Source organism: Canis lupus, chromosome 16 (genome assembly GCF_048164855.1).
Source record: "Canis lupus baileyi chromosome 16, mCanLup2.hap1, whole genome shotgun sequence".
Classification (NCBI taxonomy): Eukaryota; Metazoa; Chordata; class Mammalia; order Carnivora; family Canidae; genus Canis; species Canis lupus.
In genome coordinates this window covers 42,394,767-42,409,698 of record NC_132853.1, presented here as the reverse complement: position 1 = coordinate 42,409,698, position 14,932 = coordinate 42,394,767, and the positions used below count along the sequence as shown (strand labels likewise).

Below are 14,932 nucleotides of genomic sequence, written 5' to 3'. Positions count from 1 at the left end.
CGGCCCGCTCCGCCCCACCCCACTCCCTCGTGTGAGGCCCACCCCCCGCTTCGCACCCCGTCATTGGCCCGCTGACCAGCCAATAGGCAACCGCCCCCGGGCCTGTTACCCCCTAGAGACAAGGCCAAGAAGAGGCCGTTAGCGGACCTCGCTCTTCCTTAGCTTCTGAGCCTTTCCCGCTCAAAGTAAGCCTGTTCGGGATTGGCCCTGACTGGCAAGCAGCAGCCCGGTGACTGGCTAATAGGGCAGCAGAGGGGCGGGGCATGGAAGGTGGGGAAGGAGCGCGGGCCTACCGGATGGGAGAAGTGATCGGAAGATTTGAGGAGTCGCTCAGCAACTGGCTGATTATACTAAACCTATCACTGCGCACCTTTTTGTCACCTGTGCATTTCCTTTTTGCCCCTTGGTCCCTCCCATAACTCCCAGAATCCTTTGGAGACGCCAAGAGAATAATAGACGTACCCATTTACGGAAGGTGAGGATCCCGTTGTGGAGTTGAGATTTGTTGGAACGTGTCCTTCCGAGGGAGAGACGCCCTCTGTTTTAGACTCCAGGCCACCATGGGGATGAAGGCGTTTTGGTGTTAATGCAACCCTTGAACAAGGTGCACGCTGATCTGCACCAGACAAGCCATTTACGTGGGCAGGGCCATTTGGAGAGATGATAGTGGTTGGAGCATTGCTAAATGTTGTGGGCATTGAAATATTGAAGATGAGAATCATAAATGCTGCAAACGCCTTTAAGTTGTTTATATTTAAAAATCAAAGCTTGAGAAGAGCTCAATAAAGTGGAAGATGTTCCTTAATTCAAAAGCAAATGGGGGGGGGAAGCAAATGGAGATAGTATAGGGGCACAAATTTTATTGGCCCATATTGTCCCGATAGTTATTTTGGATCTCTTCTGTTCGGCTCTTTTCTTTCTTTTTCGAAAGATCTCATTTTGAATGTGTATGTTGTGGGGGGCGGGGGGTGCACAATCTTACCCAAAGATATACACAAACCTCAGATTAAAATGAGAAGGGGTTATGGGGCGCCTGGGTAGCCTACTCGGTTGGTTGTCAGAGTGTTGGTTTCCGCTCAGGTCATGAACTCAGGTAGCGATATCAAGCCCCACATTGGGCCGTGCGGCTACACAAGTCGTCTGCTGGAGATTCTCCCTCTTCCGCTTCTCTCTCTAAAATAAATATTAAAAAAAAAAAAATGAGAAGGATGAGATGCCTGGGTGGCTCAGTCGGTTGAGGGTCCTGAGACTGAGCCCCACATCAGGCTTCCTGCTCAGAGGGGAGCCTGCTTTTTCTGTCCCTCTGCCGCTCCCCCTGCTTGTGCTCGCTGTCTCTTTCCCTCTGTCTCTCCATCTCTGTCAAGGAAATAAAATCTTTTTAAAAATAATAAATTAGATTTAGAAATATGTAATTGTTTTATGTATTCTCTGCCTTCGTCTGAATTTAAAGTTTTTTTGGGAAGTGGTGACCTTCTTTCTCCATTTATTGCCTATTCCTATATAGGAGCAACTATAAAAGAGTTTGATGTCATAAGATTGATCACATTTCAGTAACTTTGGCCCATCTCAGAATGGTGCCCTCAAGTAACAAACTCCTTTTTTTTCCTTGCTATTTTGGGGATATTCAAAGATTCATTTTCAGATTCAAAGATTCACTTTCATAGTCAAAGATTCAAAGATTCATTCAGTGAATCTGAATTTATGATTGGATTAAAAAATATTTAAGAACATTCTTTTATATAACTAGAAACAATTTAAACCTATTCCATCCTGGGGCAGCCCCGGTGGCGCAGAGGTTTGGCGCCGCATGCAGCCTGGGGTGTGATCCTGGAGACCGGGGATCGAGTCCCACTTCGGGCTTCCTGCATGGAGTCGGCTTCTCCCTCTGCCTGTGTCTCTGCCTCTCTCGCTGTGTCAATAAATAAAATCTTAAAAAAAAAAAATAATAAACCTATTCCATCCTTAAAAATTAGTGCAGAGTAAAAAAAAAAAATTAGTGCAGAGTGAACACTTCTCCAAAATATATAAGGTTATTTTTTGTTTTTATTTTTGTTTTGCAACTCTGGAAGACAATGTACAATGTGGTACTCTTCAGTTACATTAGTGAATTCCTTTTTATACTTTTACACATACTTAAAAATTTTGTTTTGTATCAAAAATATTCAGTTTCATTGAAAAAAAAAGTCAGCCTGCCCCCTAGAAATGTTTTGTGTGATAGAATAATAGGATATTATTTTTCTCCCAACTAAAACTTCAACTTCAAAAAAAAATACATATTTTTAAAAGTTCAAAGTGTATCAGGAACAATCTCTCTTTTTGAAAATTTATTTTTTTATTCGTGAGAGACACAGAGAGAGAGAGGCAGAGACATAGGCAGAGGGAGAAGCAGGCTTCCCACAGGAATCCTGATGCAGGAGTCGATCCTGGATCCCAAGAGCCGAGGGCAGATGCTCAACTGCTAAGCCACCAGTCATCCCATCAGGAACAATCTCCATGCCAGAGAGAACTCTGAATTAATTATTCATAGACAGCAATCCTGTAGGGGATCCCTGGGTGGCTCGGCGGTTCAGCACCTGCCTTTGGCCCAGGGCATGATCCTGGAGTCCCAGGATCGAGTCTCGAGTCCAGCTCCCGGCATGGAGCCTGCTTCTCCCTCTGCCTGTGTCTCTGCCTCTCTCTCTCTCTCTCTCTCTCTGTCTATCATGAATAAATAAATAAATAAAATTTAAAGAAAGCAATCCTGTAGAGACACCTGGGTGGCACAGTAGGTTAAGCATCTGCCTTCAAAAAAAAAAAAAAAAAAAAGCATCTGCCTTCAGCACGGGTCATGATCTTAGGGTCCTGGGATCGAACCCCCATCAGGCTCCCTGCTCAGTAGGGAGCCTGCTTCTCCCTCTGCCCACTTTCTCTCTCTCTCTGTCAAATAAATAAACAAAATCTTAAAAAAAAAAAAACAAAGCAGTCATATAATCCCAAATCAGTATATCATTAAATCACTGCAGGATTATTGTATACGCTCATCTGTGTTAAATGAATTGCTTTTCTAGTTTCCTAATGGACTAGTGGTCCAATAACTTGAATGGGCTGCAAACCTACCTTGATTCAAACCATGCAATTCTTTATGGGCTTCTCTGACTTGAGGTCTTAAATTATCTTAATTATACCTTCTGGAATTAACTGGACTTCCATATACGGTTTCTCAACCTCTAAAAGGTTGTTGGAAGAGTGGAAATGTATTAAGGAAACTTAACTCAAAATTACAGTTGGAAAAACATGAAGGGGAGGCTTTCTTTCGCACCTGTACTACACTCCTGGCTTGCCTAGTTCAGCAAGAAGGAAGATTTCTTCTCAGCCCGGTAACAGCAAGCTGCCCTCATCTACAGCCAGTGAGAGGCTGCCACCGCTTTGAACTCTCATTTTCCTCCAATGAACTTTTGTTCAAAACATACCTCCCAACTGGGTGCCTGGGTGGCTCAGTCAGTTAACTGTATGACTTTGGCTCAGGTCATGATCTGGGATCCTGGGGTGGAGCTCTGCATCTGGCTCTGTGCTCAGTGGGGAGTCTGCTTCTCCCTTTCCTTCTGCCCCTACCCCTGCTCATGCTCTTTCTCTCAAATAAATAAATAAATAAAATCTTTAAAAAAATAACATCCCTCCAAATTTCTTCCTTACCTCTGTAGAAGGACCTCTCCCATTTTGTTCCCAGGATTTGCCTGTGGTTGGCCATTGTTTACTTGTCCTGAATTGCAATTTTTCTTCTATTCCTCCCAAAACTCTATTTTCCTGGCTGAATCACTTACCTTTTTCTTTTAAAAGGGTTGACAGAAGCCTTACAAACAGCTCTTTATTAGAGCTGTTTGAAACTACTCCCTTTTTTTTCAGTACTCAAAGTAGTGTTTTTCTGACTGTCTAACATTATATTTGCAGCCTTTTTTTTTTTTTTTTGGTAGGAAGTAAGCTAGCTTCTGCTTTAACTTTTCTGTTTGATGGATTTCCAGGTCATTCTCTCTTAATCTGTGTTCCAGGAAACTTGTAGGGTTCCACTTATCTTGAGATGAGACCCTGAAAAAATCATGCATTTACCTTTGCTGAAGAAATGTTTCTGCTTGGGGTGTGGGGAAATTCTTGAGTTGATTAATATTTACAAAATATAATATTAATGTGCATTTCCTATGGCAAGCTCTTCCATATCTTCAAAGATAACATTCTTCCTCATCTTTTAATATATTGATCTTTTTCTATGTATGACTTTATTTCTTGATTAGAATAGAGTGTATATTTGATATTTAAACTTATGCATTGACATTGAACTAGGGCTTTCACTGTAAAATGAAAAGTTCTGAATAACTGTTTCACTGCCCTCCAAAACTGAGTTTCTATTTCTCATTATTTGATTGGAACCAGATGTTAGAAAAGTTTCTTAGAAGAGTGCCACCAGAAAAAGACATATTTTAGAGATGTCTTTGTAAATTTCCTTTAGGATTTTAAATTTCTCCTGAATTTGAGGGGTCCCCAGACTATATAATGAAGTCTTCTGACACAATGAACCAGAAAAGAGCTTCTGAAAAAAAAAAATTAAGAGCCAGAGTTTTAATTTAGGCCACAGAGCACAAGAAGTTATGACAGGGTCCATTTTTAAAGTTCTATCAAAGCTTTGTGTATTATGATGTACCACTAAAAGTAAGATTCCTGGGCAGCCCCGGTGGCGCAGCGGTTTGGCGCCGCCTGCAGCCTGGGGTGTGATCCTGGAAGCCAGGGATCGAGTCCCGCGACGGGCTCCCTGCATGGAGCCTGCTTCTCCCTCTCCCTCTGCCTGTGTCTCTGCCTCTCTCTCTCTCTCTCTGTGTGTGTCTATGAATAGATAAATAGAATCTTTAAAAATAAAAAAATAAAAATAAAAGTAAGACTCCTTCCCAAGGATAATTAAATTGAAAGAACATTCATGAAACGTATGATTTCCAATAGTATGATTATATACCCATAAGGTGGGAAATAAATTCTGTATTTATAGGATCTTCCTGAAAATTCACAGCTCACTTAATTGTTGAAATCTTTAACCAGCCCAAATTTCTATATTATTTTATCTACCTTTCTTTCTATTTGAGCAGTCTTAAGATATTGTGAGAGGACCTACGTATAGGTTCACTCTGAAAGTTAGGTTGTTTTATAATCGTTGTATTAAATAATGGGACTCTGTATCTTTATCAGATTGTCAGAGCCTGGAGGAAGCTGTTCTATTGCAAAAGCCTGCTTAGGTTCTGAGCTGGCCCCTAATCATGCAGGGTTCTTATAGGCTATATCTATCCCCAGGGCACCTATGAAGTTAAAACCTGGAGAAGCTACTTCATTAACCCTTGGAGAGCAGAATATGGAAGCCTTACCTAGTTGTAAGGCTCTACCTCTCTTTCCAGGTCCTTACCTCTGATCTGGAGCCCTACTGCTTGTCTGGCCAGATGATATGGTGCTTGCTCTTCTTCTTCTTCTTCTTTTTTTTAATTGACTTTATTTTTTAGATCAGTTTTAGATTCATAACAAAATTAAATGGAAAGTACAGAGAGTTCCCATATACTCCCTGCCCCCACACATGTACAACTTTCCCTATTATCAGTATCCTGCACCAGAGTGGTACATTTGTTACAATTAATAAACCTACATTGACACATTATCAGTCAAAATCCATGGTTACAGGAGGGTTCACTCTTTACAGTGGGCTTTGACAAATGTATAATGATGTGTATCTACTATGATAGTGCCATACAGAAAGGTTTCACTGCCCTAAAAATACTCTGTGCTCCCACTCATTCATCCTTCCCTCTCCCCTAATCCCTGGTGACCACTGGTGTTTTTACTGTCTCCATATTTTGCCTTTTCCACAATGTCATATTGTTGAAATCATTCAATAGGTAGCCTTTTCAGATTAGCTTCTTTCACTTAGTTATATGTATTTAGGTTACTCCATGTCTTTTCATGACTTGATAGCTCGTTTCTTTTTAGCACTGAATAATATTACATGTCTGGATGTACCATACATAGTTTATACATTCATCTACTGAAGACATCTTGGTCACTTCTAAGTTCTGGCAATTATGAATAAAGCTACTGTAAACACTCGTGTACAGTTTTTTGTGTACAACTGTATAAAAAATATCAAGGAGCATGGTTGCTGGATTATACAGTAAAAGTATGTTTAGTTTTATAAGAAATAGCCAAACTGTCTTCCAAAGTGGCTGTGCCATTTTGCATTCCCACCAGTAATGAATGGGAGTTCCTGTTGCTCCATCTCCTCAACAGTATTTAGTGTTGTCAGTGTTTTTAATTTTGTCCATTCTAATAGATGTGTAATGGTATCTCACTGTTTTAAGGGTTTTTTTTTTACCTCTTGCTTGTACATATTCTTGGTTCCTAATTCCTTCTCTACTTTTTCTTACTGCTCAGTTTCTAGATAAGCTGTTCTCAAAGTGTGGTCCCCAGATCAACAACATCAACACCACCTAGGAACTTGTTAGAAATGAAGTTTGGGGGATGCCTATGTGGCTCAGTGAGTTAAGCATCTGCCTTTGGCTCAGGTCATAATCCCAGGGTCCTGGGATGGAGCCCTGCATTAGGCTCCCTGCTCAGCAGGGAGTTTGCTTCAACCTCTCCCTCTCCCTCTCCCCCACCTCTGCTCTCTCTCTTGCTTGCTTTCTCTGTCTCAAATAAATAAAATCTTTTTTTCTAATTAAAAAAAAAAAGGAATGGAGTTTGGGGGCCTTGCCCAAACCTATTGAATAAAAAAAAAACTACATTTTAACAGCCTCGTAAGTGATTATGATGTAAGCTAAAATTTGAAAACACTGTTCTAGACCTCGACTCTTCAACATGATAACCTTCAGACATATGTAGGTATGGAACTCTTGGAATACGGCTAGAATGAATCAAGATGCCCTATAAGTGTAAAATACACCCCAGATTTTTTTTTAAAGATTTATTTATTTATGATAGAGAGGCAGAGACACAGGAGGAGGGAGAAGTAGGCTCCATGCCAGGAGCCCCATGCGGGACTCAATCCCAGGACTCCAGGATCGTGCCCTGGGCCAAAGGCAGGCGCTAAACCGCTGAACCACCCAGGGATCCCCTACACCCCAAATTTTTAAAACTTAGTGTGAAAAAAGAAAAGGTAAAATACTTCATTGGTAATTTTTATGTTGACAGCACTGAAATTAAAATCTTTTGGATATATTGGGTTAAAGAAAATACATTATTAAAATTAATTTCACCTGTTTCTTTTTAGTTTTGACATAGGGTTACTAAAAGATTTTGAGTTACATTCATAGCTGTCATTATATTTCTGTTAAGACAGCATCATTCTAGACTATGAGTCTGAAAACTATAGCTCCTGGGCTACATCTGGCCTACTGCCTGTTTATATATATATATAACCCATGAGTTAAGAATGGTTTTAAATTTTTAAATGGGGGCGGCCACAGTGGCGCAGCGGTTTAGCGCCGCCTGCAGCCAGGGGTGTGATCCTGGGGACCTGGGTTCGAGTTCCGTGTCGGGCTCCCTGCATGGAGCCTGCTTCTCCCTCTGCCTGTCTGTCTCTCTGTCTTTATGAATAAATAAATTAAAAATTTTTTAAATGGCTGAAAATAAATTTTACAAAAAAATGATATTCCATGATACGTGAAAATTATATAAAATTTAAGTTTCATTATCCATAAATAAAGTTTTATCAGGACATGGGCACACTCATTTATTTTTATTTATCTATGGTTGTTGTTCCTCTATAGTAGCAAAAAACTAGCTATGGCAAGAACACTATGGCTTTTAAGTCTGAAGTATTTACTATCTGGCACTTTACAGAAAATATTGGCTAAGCCTTGTTCTAGACTATCAGCTTCCACATACTCTCTGGGAGAGGACTCTGCTTTTAATTTGCCCCTACTCTTTGTTCCCAACCTCTGCTTTGCTATTAGGCCCAATTCCTTGACCCCTACTACTCAAATCTCAGTGGTATTTTGGAGTTGCAAGATTTGGCACAGAAATCTTCTTTTTCTTTTTTTCTTAGCTCAACGCAGGGCTTGAATTCATGACCCTGAGATCAAGACTTGAGCTGTTATCAAGAGTCACATGCTGAACAGACTGAGCCACCTAGGCACCCACTGGAATTGCAAGATTTGATCTATGCATTATTTAGGCTATGAAAGAGGTAGGCCCAAAATGTTCTTGCCTTCCAGAACTGCATAAGGAACTCTGAACCCAGCAAAAAGGAATAGATAAATGTTCAATAGCTTCTTTTTCCAAACATGGCGCCTTCTTTCTTTTATTCATTCATTAAAATATTTAATTAATTATTTATTCATGAGAGACACAGAGAGAGAGGCAGAGAGACAGACAGGGAGAAGCAGACTCCTCACAGGGAGCCTGATGTGGGACTCCATCCCTGGATGGGGAGCCCCACGCCCTGAGCCAAAGGCAGACAGACTCTCAACTGCTGAGCCACCCAGGCATCTTATTTTTCTTTCTTTCTTTCTTTCTTTCTTTCTTTCTTTCTTTCTTTCTTTCTTCTTTCTTTCTTTCTTTCTTTCTCTTTCTTACTCTTTCTTTCTTTCTTTCTTTCTTTCTTTCTTTCTTTCTTTCTTTCTTTCTTTCTTTAAGATTTTATTTATTTATTCATGAGAGAGAGAGAGAGAGAGAGAGGCAGAGACACAGGCAGAGGGAGAAGCAGGCTCCATATAGGAAGCCCGACACGGGACTCGATCCAGGGACTCCAGGATCATGCCCTAGGCTGAAGGCAAGTGCTAAACCACTGAGCCACCCAGACGTCCCTTTATTTATTTTTTTAAAGAATTTTTATTCATTTATTGGAGAGAGAGAGCATGGGCTGGGGGAGGGGCAGAGGAGAAGCAGGCTCCCGAGGAGCAGGGAGCCTGATGCAGGGTTTGATCCCAGGATCCTGAGATCATGACCTGAGCCAAAACCAACAGTCAGAGGCTCAACCAACTGAGCCATCCAGGCACCCCTATTTATTTATATTTATTTTTTAGTTAAGATTTTATCTATTTACTTGAGACAGAGAATGATGTGGGGGCAAAGAGGGAGAGGGAGAAGCAGACTCCCTGCTGAGTGATACCAGGACCTTGAGTTCATAATCTGAGCTGAAGGCAGACACTCAAAAGGCACTCCATTCTTCTTTTTTTTTTTTTTAAGATTTTATTTATTGGGGTGCCTAGGTGACTCAGTCAGTTGAGCATCTGCCTTCGGCTGAGGTCATGATCTCAGGGTCCTGGGATCCATCCCTACATGGGGCTCCTTGCTCCTCTGGGAGCCTGCTTGTCCCTCTCCCTCTGCCCCTGCAGCCTGCCCCCTCCCCACTCGTGGGCTCTCTCTCTCAAATGAATAAATACATAAATAAATGTATAAGTGCATATTTATTTATTTAAATATTTTATTATTTATTTGAGAGAACGAGCAGGGGGAGGGGTGGCAGAAGGAGAGGGAGAGAGAATTTCAAGCAGATTCCGCACTGAGTGCAGAGCCCAACTTTCCACAAGAGATCATGACCTGAGCCGAAACCAGGAGTTGGACACTTAACCCACTGAGCCATTCAGGCGCCCCTGGGGCCATCATTCTTAAGAACAACAGAACCAGGATTAATAGTTCCATCAAATTGAGAAGTAAGCTCTGATTTAGGATTGGTCCCTTTCTTTCATAACTCAGCAACACCTCTTGAATTAAAACTCTCACTCTGTGCAGCTTATGCCTAGTCTCAGCCTGTTTAGTTAGCTTCTACAACACTTTCTTGTTCTGCCAGATATATGGTGGAAATCGTTATGATTATTTTTTCCACTCTAGTGAAGCAGAGGTCTGGATCCCTTTGGGAGCCTCTTGATCCTTCTTCCCTACCACCCGCACCAATCTGCAACCAAAGTCTTGTTGGCTCAGTGAATCTTTATGGTCTCATTTTATAGGATCCCCAAAGAAGAGAAATATGGCTGTGGTCTCCAGAATGTTAATTGATAGCAGTTCTTGGCAACAGTGCTCTTCCTGGCTTTCCCTCTTTAGCCTGCTCCTTCCACCCATAATAACATCATTCCTTAGTAGATTGGCACCAGTCTGGAGTTCTCTCTCTCTCTCTCTCTCTCTCTCTGTCTCTCTCTCCCTCTCCCTCCCTCCCTCCCTCCCTCTCTCTCCCCTCTTCACCCCACACCCACAGGCCCTTCATTCCTTCTTTCCTTGCTGTACTGATTATACCTAGGACTATTTAACTTTCTAATATAAACTAATTTGTTGCAAACTCCCTGAACATTGTAATGATGTGAATATTAGAGACTAAAAGGGGCCTCACTAAGAGGTGTTGTTCCCCATTTCAACCACACATCATTGTCAAAGTTAAGGAGAGGTCTTGGGCAGCCCCGGTAGCGCAGTGGTTTAGCGCCACATGCAGCCCAGGGTGTGATCCTGGAGACCTGGGATCGAGTCCCACGTCAGGCTCCCTGCATGGAGCCTGCTTCTCCCTCTCCCTGTGTCTCTGCCTCTCTCTATCTCTCTCTCTGTGTGTCTCAAATAAATAAATAAAATTAAAAAAAAAAAGGGAGAGGTCTTGCATCTTTTTTCATTTAAGAACTCTCTCCTCTGGACAGTTGTCTTTAGACTCCATGGTTGAATTGAATTTAGACCCTAGGCTGGGAGTGGGAAGAGGCAGGAACCCTTTCGCATAGGTAAACCCTAAACAAACCTGGCTTTCCTGTCGCACTCATCTTAAATATTGGGCACTCAGAGGGAAATCTATCAGGGATTTCTCTTGGGAAATATGCTGGGGGATCAAGTGACATAGTGTTTTATTCCAGTTCTTCTCCAAATGATTTCCAGATTTCTGGCCTTTACCTTCCTGGGCTTCACTTTTCTCTGTGAAATAAAGGGTCTGACAGGTCAACCTGTAAAGTTCCTTCCAATTCTGAATTTTTCTGATTTAAAATATGGAAAAACTCAGGATGCCTGGGTGGCTCAGTGGTTAAGCGTCTGCCTTTGGCTCAGGGCATAATCCCGGAGTGCCAGGATGGAGTCCCACATCAGGCTCCCTGCATGGAACCTGCTTCTCCCTCTGCCTAGGTCTCTGCCTCTCTCTCTGTGTCTCTCATGAATAAATAAATAATATTTTTTTAAATGTGGAAAGACTCAAGTTAGTAGAACTGTCGAATTGAAGAATTTCTTTATCTAGAAGTACCAATGGGGATCATTTGGCCCAATCCTCAAATGTCCAGATAAGTCTGAGGCTCCGAGAAGTGCAGATGGAAGCTGGTGGTGCCAGAGCTGGCTCTAAAACTGATAGTTCCCGCAAGAATTGCCTCTTAGTTAAAGGGCCATTCCTAGGATCACAATCACTTTGTTTGCAGCTCCCAGTCTGTAGTAAGGCGTCCTCTTCTCATATTATCATCATAATCACTGACCACCGAGATAACTTGCTACAACCCAGGACAGTGCTGATGTCTTTTGGAAATAATCAGTAAAATGTGGGGCAGCCACATTAGTGCTATTTTTTAAAAGGGATAGCATTTAAGTTTTTTGAGACCAAAATTTTATTTATTTATTTATTTATTTATTTATTTATTTATTTATTATTAGAGCAAGAGAGGGCATGCACTCAAGTGGGGGGGTGCGGCAGAGAGAAAGAGAATCTGAAGCAGAGTCCCTGCTGAACTAGGAGCCCAACTCAGTGCTTGATCTCATGACCTGAGATCATGACCCGAGCTGAAATGAATAGTCAGATGCTCAACCAACTGAGCCAAGTAGGCACCCCAAAACCAAAATTTTAAAGCTTAGATGGCAAATATTTTATTTGCAGAAAATTTCATATTTTACCTGGATGTTTTGGCATCATGTAGATCAGACTCCCTGACAAGTTAGTAGTAAGGTATTTCCTCATAAATTTAGAAGCAAATCCTGGGTTTGCCCCACTTTCTTTAGTGGGAAGGAAAATATAATATACAATAATGCTTTATATATATATATGTGTGTGTGTGTGTGTGTGTGTGTGTATGTATTCTTTTTGGGTAATAAGCCACCTGACTGGCTTCAGCCATCAGTTGAAGAGTTTCAACTATGCCAATGGTTCTCACACTTCAGCCTACTTTGGAAATTCCAAGAGGATGTGCGAAAAAACAAAATGGCCCCACTCCTGAGCCTCCAATTAAATAGATCTGGGATGTAGCCCCATAACTTGCATTTTTTGAAACAAGTCCAGGGATGGCGGTGATGTCTCTGGTCTCAAGATTATATTTTGAGAACTACTGCTTTACCTATGCCTTTTGGCCAAAAGCTTGGAGGTGAATACTGAATGGTGAATTCAGCGAAAGGTGTAGGTGATGGTGAGTTTGGTTGTTGTTATTTTTGGTCTCTGTGAGCCACGCCAAGAACAGCTTGACCATTCTGTGTCACATTAAATGCTAAACTCAGCTGAGATCAGGGATTCCCAAAGCTTTTGGCAGGGAAGTTTGAGACTATCTGGGCCATCCCCTGTCTTTGCAAAGAAAGTATATTATTCCCCTCTTACCCCAAGACATGGAGAGGGGATTTGTCTTGTTCACAATTGTGTAGCTGTTAAGGGCACCACAAGGACCAGAATCTTGACTGCCAGCCTCCCCATGCTTTCCATGACAATGAAATTAACATTGATAGTGATTACTTCCCTTGCAGAACAACTTTCTCAGCAAATGTCTACCTGATTTCAAAAGGACATTTTCCAGTGGTCATTTGGCTGAAAGGACTAGAACTTTCCATGAATGTCACTCCTCTTCAACCACAATGTGTCCTCATAATGTCAGCCAGCTATTTTTCAGTTCGAAGTGTAAGATGAGAGAGCATAGACAGAGCAACGCGAATTTGTCTATACTTCTAGAAAACAAGTGTATATTTCACCTAGTATTATCATCATATTGAAAAGACAAACCGTTATGTGATTTACTTCTTCTGGTATAAATATGAAAAGCTAGGAAATATCTTGATGGAACTTGTTCATCTGGTAGTAAAGGCAATAAAAATTTTTAACCCATAGATTGAATCCCAAGATTGCTGGCTAGAAATAAAAGAACAGACTTCTCAGCCTCCTGCCTAGCACAATAATTTCTTCTGCCTTCTACATCTTAAACACAGAGAAGCCTGGCTTCCTACAACCTTTCAGTTAAGAGGGATAGATCAGGGGCTATTCTCTACTAGCAGCAGTCATGGTAACTACATAACCAGAAACCTATTTCATAACTGTGTTGTGGATAAATTTTTTTTAAAGATTTTATTTATTTATTCATGAGAGACAGAGAGGCAGAGACACAGGCAGAGGGAGAAGCAGGCTCCATGCAGGGAGCCTGATGTGGGACTTGATCCCGAGTCTCCAGGATCACACCCCCGGCTGCAGGCGACACTAAACCACTGAGCCACCCACGGGGCTGCCCGTGGATAAATTTTTTGATTTATTTATTTGAGAGAGAGTGCATGAGAGGTGGCATAACTTTGAGGCTGAGTGGATTTGGGTGGAATAGGGATTGAGAATAGACCAAAGGTTTATATGTGCAGACAATATGGTTAACAGTGGAGTCTCCCACCTGTTTTTTTGTTTTTGTTTTTAGATTTGCTGGAGATCATACCTGCTCCTCCCTCTGCCTATGTCTCTGCCTCTCTCTCTGTCTCTCATGAATAAATAAATAAAATCTTGAAAGAAAAGAAAAGAAAGAAAGAAAGAAAGAGAAAGAAAGAGAGAGAGAGAGAGAAAGAAAGAAAGAAAGAAAAGAAAGAAAGAAAGAAAGAAAGAAAGAAAGAAAGAAAGAGAAAGAAAAGAAAGAAAGAAAGAAAGAAAGAAAGAAAGAAAAGGAAGGAAGGAAGGAAAGAAGAAAGAAAGAAGAAAGAAAGAAAGAAAGAAAGAAAGAAAGAAAGAAAGAAAGGAAAGAAAGAAAGAAAGAAAGAAAGAAAGAAAGAAAGAAAGAAAGAAAGAAAGAAAACTTTGTGCAATCTGAAGAGAAACCAGAGTGTGGAGATCATACTTTCTAATGCAGTACGGCTCAATGGTGACCAATGCTCACAAGAGCCATTTAAAAACACTAAACCATGAGTATGACTCTGCAACAACATATTTTCCTATAAACTATAGGTTTTTTTTGTCCCCACTAAATGAATGTGCATGTAATATAAATAGCAACTGTTTGATCTAGAAAACCTAATTAAAGGGGCACCTGGGTGGCTCAGTTGGTTAAGCATCTGCCTTTGGCTCAGGTCATGATCCCAGGGTCCTGAGATCAAGCCCCAGGTTGGGCTCCCTGCTTGACAGGACATCTGCTTCTCCCTCTGCCCCTCCCCTGCTTATGCTCTCTTTCTGTCAAATAAATAAAATATTTTTAAAATTTCTGTTGGAAACCTAATTAGATTTACTAGAAGAAGAAAAATAACAGTCTCTCAAACTGTAAATCAAAGTTGTTATTTGGTATTATGTAGCATAGACCAAGACACTGGTATCGAAATTTTCCACTTTTTTTTAAAGTTGAACATTCTCTCTTCTCCTCCCCAATGGTTTTCATTCTCCTTCATTGTCCCTGAAACTTTCCACTTTTTAATGGGTTGTGTTGATATTTTATTGACATACTTAACTAACTTAATTTTTGTCAGTTGAGTAAATTCTACCAATTATGGAGTTGTTTTGGTGTTGTACAGATAAAATCCCCAAATAAAGAATAGTTGGTGGGGACTTCTGGGTCTGGTTTTGTCTGGACCTGTGTATGGTTTTTGCACTTCTCTAATTGAGGCGAAAGGAGGTTTCTATCTGATTAGCCCTGATGGGAAACTATATTCTTTTTTTTTTTTTAAGATTTTATTTATTTATTCCTGAGAGACCCAGAGAGAGGCAGAGACATAGGCAGAGGGAGAAGCAGGCTCCCTATGACGAGCCTGGGATCATTCCCTGAGCTGA

General features: G+C 41.2%; 1 long non-coding RNA gene across 1 annotated transcript; it reads left to right on the top strand.

The window, feature by feature from the left end:
• Positions 1-100: 100 nt before the first annotated feature.
• On the top strand, positions 101-13,708 carry LOC140606862 (uncharacterized). Its single transcript, XR_012009075.1, has 3 exons — positions 101-475; positions 8,048-8,188; positions 13,602-13,708. It is a non-coding gene; the product is annotated as an uncharacterized lncRNA (long non-coding RNA).
• The last annotated feature ends 1,224 nt before the right edge of the window (positions 13,709-14,932 follow it).